Consider the following 8,019-nt stretch of genomic DNA (forward strand, 5'->3'; position numbering starts at 1 on the left):
GTTGGAGGTGGGGGCCCTTCTCTGTGGTTTGGCTTTGGAGCGCTAGACCACCCCTCCCAACCCCCAGGACTCTCCACCTCCCATTGCTGCAACTCCCATGCAGGAGGGGAAGGAAATGAGGTTTCAAATCAGAAGATGTGGTTCACATCCCAGCTGGGGCACCTCTTGGCTGTGAGATGGGTATGTGGTATTTTGATATGGAGACATTTTGATATTGATTTAAAAAATAATCACCTTTGTGCTTGTTTTTTGCAATCCTAAGAAACGTGCTCAGCAGGCATCTCTAGCTTTCTGGGGTGAACTTGAAGGGTGAGTAAGACCCAGGGATGACAAAAGGGGAAGGAATATTACTTGTGAACATAAAATGGGTTTCCATTTTGATGCCACCTTATCAAATTAACTGTGTGACTTTAACAGAGCTGGCCTTTCAACCTCCTTGAAACTGCACTTGTCACATCCCTATCCTAGGGTGATAGTAAGTGGCAGATAATCTGTATGGAAGTGTTTTGTAAACTACATGGTTCTAAACAATTGTTTACTTTTATCCTTATTCCTTGGGCTAAGTGAAGACTCAAAAACAACAATGATAATAATAATAGCAAGAAAGCACAAAGTGAAGTCTTAATGCAAGAATACTGGGGAGCAGATATAGCTTAGTAGTTAAGCTCCTGCTTCTCATGGACAAGGTCCTGGGTTCAATCCCCAATACTTCCTTTTTTTTTTTTAAAGATTTATATTATTTATTTCTCTCCCCTTCCCCCCCATTGTCTGCTCTCTGTGTCCATTCGCTGTGTGTTCTGCATCTGTTTACATTATCAGGCAGCTCTGAGAAACTGCTTCTATTTTCTGTTGCGTCGTCTTGCTGCATCAGCTCTCCATGTGTGCGGCATCACTCCTGGGCAGACTGCACTTTTTTCATGTGGGGTGGCTCTCCTTGCAGGGCACACTCCTAGAGCATGGGGCACCCCTACGTGGGAACCCCCTGCATGGCACGGCACTCCATGCACAGCAGCACTGTGTGCAGGCCAGCTTACCACATGGGTCAGGAGGCCCTGGGGATCGAACCCTGGACCCTGCATATGGTAAACGGACCCTCTATCAGTTGAGCCACATCGGCTTCCCCTAGTACTTCCTTTAAAAAAAAAAGTAAATATAATAGCTAACTGTTGTGGAGTCTTTATTATTTGTGGGCACTACACTAAGCACCCTGTATACTTGATCTTTTGATTATATGTACTCTTCTTATCCTGATTTTACAAATGAGCAAACAAAGGAACTGTTAGGTAACTCACCCCAGGTCCCACAGCTAATAAACAGTAGTGCCAGCATTTGGAACCCAGGTGGACTGACTCCAGAGTCATTTAACTGCTAACCATCTTAGCAGGCCCAGTGAGTGCTAAAACAAGCAATGATGATCTCTAGGTGGCTGAGGATGGAGCAATCTTCACACCCAGCGCTGGAGTTGAAATCAAATAGCTCAGTTCTGGGTGCCTTGTAGACCAACAGTGACTGAAGCTCATTCATTTTCAAGTGAATTCCATGAGTTAGACAGAAATTCACTCCCAACCAAAATTTCTTTGTTAGCTGGCCGGTGGTCTGGGGCCTACTCCACCTAGCCTGAGCTGTGTTGTATTTGGTGGCTTGGAAGGGGGAGCCTCCCAGGAGGAGCTGAGCTCTCATTTGCACAAGTTTCATTCCTGTGGGGAGGAGGGACCTGGTCAAGCCTGGGTAGATGCCACTGGCTCAATCCTTGTGGTCAACAGGAAAGCCTTTGTGTGAGGGGTTGGTTGGAACCTCGGTCTAAAGAAGCCAAGACCAGGGCTTATGTGAACTTTGCTTTGTTACGGGTTACAGGCACGAGAATCAGAGAGAGCTAGTTCAAATCCTGGCTGTGCCACTTAAGTGACCTTCAGCAAAAGACTTAAGCTCTCTGAGCCCCAGTTTTTATGGGGATGGACTGACCTCAGAGGAACAATGAGAGGATCAAGCAATTTCCTCCTCCACATCTGTTTCACTCACAGTCTTCCTCATCCAAACACATGGCAATTCCATCCAACCAATTGCTCAGGAATCACCCTTGACTCTTTCTCTCCTCCACCCTCCACATGCATTATATTAGCAATTCTTGTTTGACTTTACTTTCAAAATATGTCCAGCATCGCTCGCATCTCAAAAACCCCTCCACCAGTACCCCACTGATCCAAGCCACCACTAGGCCACACTTGGGTTACTGAAATAACCTCCAGACTGGCCTCCCTGCTTCAGCGCTTGCCACCCAATGGTCTGTTTTCAACACAGAAGTCAGAGTGGTCTTGTTAAAATGTAAGTCACATCATGCCATGCCTTTTCCCAAAATCTTTGGATGACTTTCTGTGTCAGTCGGAGGAAAAGCTGAAGTTTCTTCAATGACCTGCAAGTTCCTGCATGTTCTGGTCCCCTGCTGTTTCTGTGCTCTCATCCCCATCCCTCTGCCCCTCCATCACTGCTATCCAGCCATGTGGGCCTCTTTAATCTTCCTCTGTACGCCAGATATATTCCTACCTCAGGGTCTTTGCAATTTTTTTACTTGTGCCTGGCAAGCTTTCCCCCCAGATATCCACATAGCTATCTGCTCCTTCACATCCTCAATTCCAGGGTCACCTCTAGGTGAGTCCTTTCTTGATCATCCCATGTAAAATATCAATTATCTAATCCCAACTCTGCCTCTCCATTTTCCCCTGCTTTATTTTTCTCTCTAGTACTTAACTTTCTTTGACAGATTACCTATTTGCTTATTTAATTATTATTGTCTGCCTCCTCCCATGAGACCCTAGTTCCCTGAGAGTGGGGACTTATTTAGTTCACTCCCATATCCCTAGTGCCTCGAGCAATGCCTGGCACAGAGAAGCTCAATAAATGTTACTAAAATTCCCCTACATGGGACCTTCCCTTTCGTAAGACAGTCACAGAGGAGGACAGTGGAGGGGAGGAACCCACCTAGGAATGGCTCCCCGGAGACCTGCTACTGTGAAGATGAAGATGAGGAGGATGGTGATGATAATGAGCCCATGATTGCTAAAGCTGTTTGGCTACAGGGGAGCTGCCATAGCCCAGTGCCCTCGGGACCACGAACATTTGTTGATCCCTTACAGTGTGCTGGGCACTGTGCCAAAAGCATCTTCAGTAGTCCTCTGATGTAGTCACCCCAGCAGTATTGATCCAGTTTAGAGGTGAGGACGCAGGCTTATGGGGGTGGACAACTTATGCAAGGTGACCCAGCTTGTGAATGGTGACCCAGCCTAGAACCCAACAGTTGATCCCCGAGTTCACAATCTCAGCTAGCACACTACTTCATATCGCAGCCTGAGACTGGTAACCCACTTCCACAGCTTGTTTTTGCAATCCTAACAGATGAACATAGGTTTTATCCCTTAGGTGTATTGTAGACAGAAAACAAATTATGAGCACCACTGCCTTAGTGCGACAATAAAAAAACCTCCATAACCTGGCCCCTGCTCTCGCTCTCTAGCCTCATTTCTCTCTCCAATCCATTTCTACCCTAGGTTTAGCTAGATAGAGCTTTCCTACAGTTGCCCTAATTTGCCATATTCTCTCAAGAATTCTTTCCTTGACCCTTTCCTGTCCCCATCCTGCAACCCAGATAAAATGACTCTCTCTGTTGCTACCCCAGCTCCCTGGAGGTCACAGCACCCATCCCAATGTATTGTAATTGTCTGTTTTTGCACTGTTGTCCACACTAGAGCTTCGAGCGCAGGGACTGTGATCTGTTCCTGTTTTACCCCTAGTGCCAGGCAGTTTGCCTGACTTGTAGGAGGTGCTCAGTATAGGATGGATGGATTGATGGATGGATGGATGGATGGATGGATGGCTATGACAGACAGTACTGAACTTAGAATGCTAGGATCCTGATTCTCACAATCTTTCATTACCAGGTGCCACTCTTTCCGGGCAGGGATGTTGGGAAAGTCTCAGGCTTTGAAAGTCTAGCAGATATAGGTGTTATATGTAAATTCAATGTTTTTTGGTAGGTTCAGATAACAGGTTATAAATATATGTTGCTAATTGTACCAAAACATAGGAGGGGTATGTGGACATGGAAGATTCCTAGATAAATGGAGTGGAGAAGTAGGTATAAAAATCCTACTCCCCAGAGACTATTTTCATCCTGTCCTGCCTAGCTCAAGAACCTCCCATATCTCCTTACTGGAATCAAACCACAGGGATCAGGAGTCAGGAGGAAGGGAGGGCAGGGAGACTGACTGCAGGATATGCCTCCCACCCAGTTAGGATTCTGCTCTCCCAACCCCTCCCTGCCCTGAATCCTTGCTCTACAGCCAAGGGCAAGCCTTTGTTCTTGGTTCAAGCTCTTGTCCCCAATCCTCCAGCCTGGATGTCCCAACCACCTCCTTCTCCAGGAAAATGTAGTCCATGACTATGCCTCCCTGTCCCCTCCTCCCCTGTCATGAATCATCCCCTCATTTGAGCTGCTTGGAATGGGAGTGGCAGTGACATTGATTGGGGTTGATTCTGTCTGGAAACTTAGTAGGCTGTATGGCTCAGGTAAGTTACCTAATTTCTCAGAGCTCAGTTTTTGAAGTAGAATGACTACTACAAAGGATCCATGGGAAGTAATGAATATGAAAAAGACCACTATAATTGCAAGTTACGGGCACACAGTTATCATTAATATGTGCCAACTAAGTCCAGCCCCTCTGTAATTCAAAGCCTGTCTGGGTTGTTTGTTTTTGCTAAATACTGTGTGATTGTATTACCAGGAACCAAATATATTGCATAACATATTGCGGCGGCTTGCTGGGTTGGTAGAGGTGGGGTCTGGCTGTGGACGAGGGGTCGGTCCAGCTTTGGACGAGGGGTCAGTCCAGCTCAGGACGAGGGGTCGGTCCCGCTCGGGACGAGGGGTCGGTCTCACAGGGGTTGCGCGGTTCGGCTGACGGGGTCGCCCGGCGAAGCCGACGACGAAGGGGTCGCCCGGAGAAGCAGGCGACGAACTGGGGACAAGGGAGGCCAGGCCCTTGTCGGGGGCTCTCAGGACTGGAGGGCGCACAGCAGAAGAACTACCGCAGAGACAAGGTAAACACGCAAGTCCACTTTATTGAGGGAGAGGCAACAGTTTTATAGGGGCTGGGGAAGGCTGATTGGTCGAAGCCACGCCCTGTTCTGATTGGTTGCCAGTGAAAGGTCAGTAGGCGGTACTGGACGGGGGAGGGGTGGTGATTAGGGATTGGCTGTCGCTGTTGCTGGGGGAAGTGGCAGGGCTTAGTGATTGGTGGCTGCTGTTGCTGGGGTGGAGGGCAGACTTGAGTTTCCCGCCCACGCCTGGCTTTTGCTGCTGTCGGGGGAGGGGAAAAGGGCGGACTGGAATTTTCCGCCCTGCGCCTGCGCAGGGAGAAAGAAGAAGAAGGGTGCTGCCCCACAGGCATCGTGGGGCGGCCGCGGAAGCATGGCTGCCGAGAAGGGGAGACCCGAGGGCACTCTGCGCCCATGCCGAGCTCCCTTCAGGGGTGGCGGTGAGTCCGACCAGCCACCCTATTATGGGGGCAGCGGCTTGGCCTGCCGTGACTGCTCCCCCGCCAGGCCAGCAAACCACACTTCAGCCCGAGGGGTGACCACAACATATTGTGTGATTCAAAAAAATTTCATATCTATCCCATACATTTAATTGAGAAATGTATGTTTTTAATCAATTGTGTTTTCTTTTTCTTTTTCAATTGTTTATATTTTCAATTATTAAATGTACAAAATAAAGTTAAAAAAAACAAGATAGCACCATGAACTGTGGATTATGGTAACCATGTCCAGGGGTTGTGGTGAGGTTTCAACGAAATAAAGTCACTAAAGCACTCGGCATGGTCTATGCCAGCAGAGTGGCAATTTTGTGTAATTTTCTTAATATTCTATCCTCACCAGGCCATAAATATCTAGAGGATAAAAACCTTATCTGTCTTGTTTACTGCACCATCCTTAATGCTTATGGTTGGAAGGGGCACGTAACTGGCACCAAGAAAGTTTCTTTCATTCAATGCATGCATGGAACAAATTTCAGCATGAAGGCTACAGCAATGAACCCAACAGTCCAAAGTCCCTGCCCTCAAGGAGCTCTCACACTAGCAAGGGAGCCATGAGCACATTAGTAAAATACAGTATGCTGGACAGTACTAAGAATTAAGAGGGAAGAGTTCAGGGGCAGGGCGAAGAACAGGAAGACTGTGGATTGGAAGTGGGTTACAATTTTAGTTAAGGTGCCCAGAGAGATCCCAGAGAGACCTCACTGCAAGACATCTGAATAAAGACAGACCTGAAGGAAGTGAGGAAGCCAGCCAAGCAAATATCTGGAAGAGGAGCCCCTTCCAGTAGAGAAAAGAGTGAATGCAAAGGCCCTGAGCTCTGTTACTGGCTGGGGAGCGGACTCTCACTGTTCTGTGTCAGGATGGTGCTCTCCTTTAACACCTGGACCTCCCCTGAGTCTTTCCTAACTCTGGCCTTTTGCACTGAAACTCCACGGGTCTTAAAGTGATTCCAGAATTGCACGTAAATAGCACTTTAGTTGAATTCCTCAACCTTCAAAAGGAGAGAGAGGGAGTCCAGTAACCCAGATTCTGTGACTTCTAATCAGCACTAGGGGCCCTTTGATTTTATAGGCCTACATCTGATGGGTCTCCCTAGGCCAAGGGCAAATACCTGGGCTCTGGACCCAGCCTCGCCATCAGCTGTGGAATATCGCCTGGGACCCACTGGCCAGAACTAGGAGGCTGCTGTTTGAAACTCTGGCAAGTTTTCTGCCTAGAAGGGAATGGGTGGGAGTGAGGGAACTAGGAGCTCCCCAACAAACTTTTAGCCAAAATGATCATCTCAGTAATTCAGGAGCTTGACAGTCATTGATGAATTCCCATCTGAGCCTCTGCCAGCCAGGAGATTTCACATCTCTTAGAAAAGAGACTCTTTGGTGAAAGAGAATAATCCAGCACTTCTCTCACAATGAGGTAGTCAGTATTACTATCTAACTTGAATCTTCCTTTCTTCAATAACCCTAGTCCCCCTGTTCTTCCTTCAAGTGAAAGAAATACCATCCTTCTCTTGCTTTATTTCTGATCTCCATTGGCACCGAGGTGGATAAGACCTCTTAGAGGCTTTCAGTTTAGTTCTGGAGTTTCATCCACCTGCATCCCAAGCCCCGCCATGATCCAGGACTTCCAGGACACCCGTCCTAAAGCCTGGGCTTCTGGGGGTGTGAACCATGTCGCCAAAAGGTGAAGGATCCTTTTTCCATTGTCCCAGTGTTAGCTCTCCTTGATCCCAAACTCTACCTTGCCTCCCAGGCTGGCCTCCTACTCTCTCTACTGTACAACACAAGTTCCTGTCTTCAGCAATGAATGAGCGCTTTCCTCCTCTCCACCCAAGAAATGCACTTTTCAGGAAAGAGTGCTGGCTCTGTAGTAAGAAAGAAACTATTCTTATTTTGTAGAAAAATAAGGCTGAGACTCAGGGGCATTTTAGAAATTTACCTAAAGTCATACAGCTCATCCAGATAAGAATCAGATTTGGGGCTACATGTATCTGATCTCAAACACCTCTCTTGGGAGACCTGGGACTGGCTGCTGGTGATCTTTGGTCCTAAGCTTGTCACACAGCAAGCCAGCAGCTGCATCTCCTGGTGTCTCCCTTCTCTTCTTGGTTCTGTCAGTCTCCAGCCTCTTGCTTCCTGTGGCTTTCTCTCTCTGTCCAAATTTCACTTCACTTACAAAGGACTCCAGTAATAGGGTTAAGATCCATCCCTGACTGAGGGGGGCCACACCTACTTAACTGAAGTAATTGCATCAAAAGATCCTCCCTTCAATGGGCTCACACCCATTGGAATGGAAATGTAATAACATTTTTTTCTGTGGTTATATACAGCTTCAAACCACCACAATGAATCCAAGGAATACTGATTAGCACCCAATTTGAAAAAAAATATTTGGTGTCAACTTGTAATGCCCAGAGTAGCATGCAAAATCAGTT

The sequence above is a fragment of the Dasypus novemcinctus genome, chromosome 12 (genome assembly GCF_030445035.2).
Source record: "Dasypus novemcinctus isolate mDasNov1 chromosome 12, mDasNov1.1.hap2, whole genome shotgun sequence".
NCBI classification, from domain to species: domain Eukaryota; kingdom Metazoa; phylum Chordata; class Mammalia; order Cingulata; family Dasypodidae; genus Dasypus; species Dasypus novemcinctus.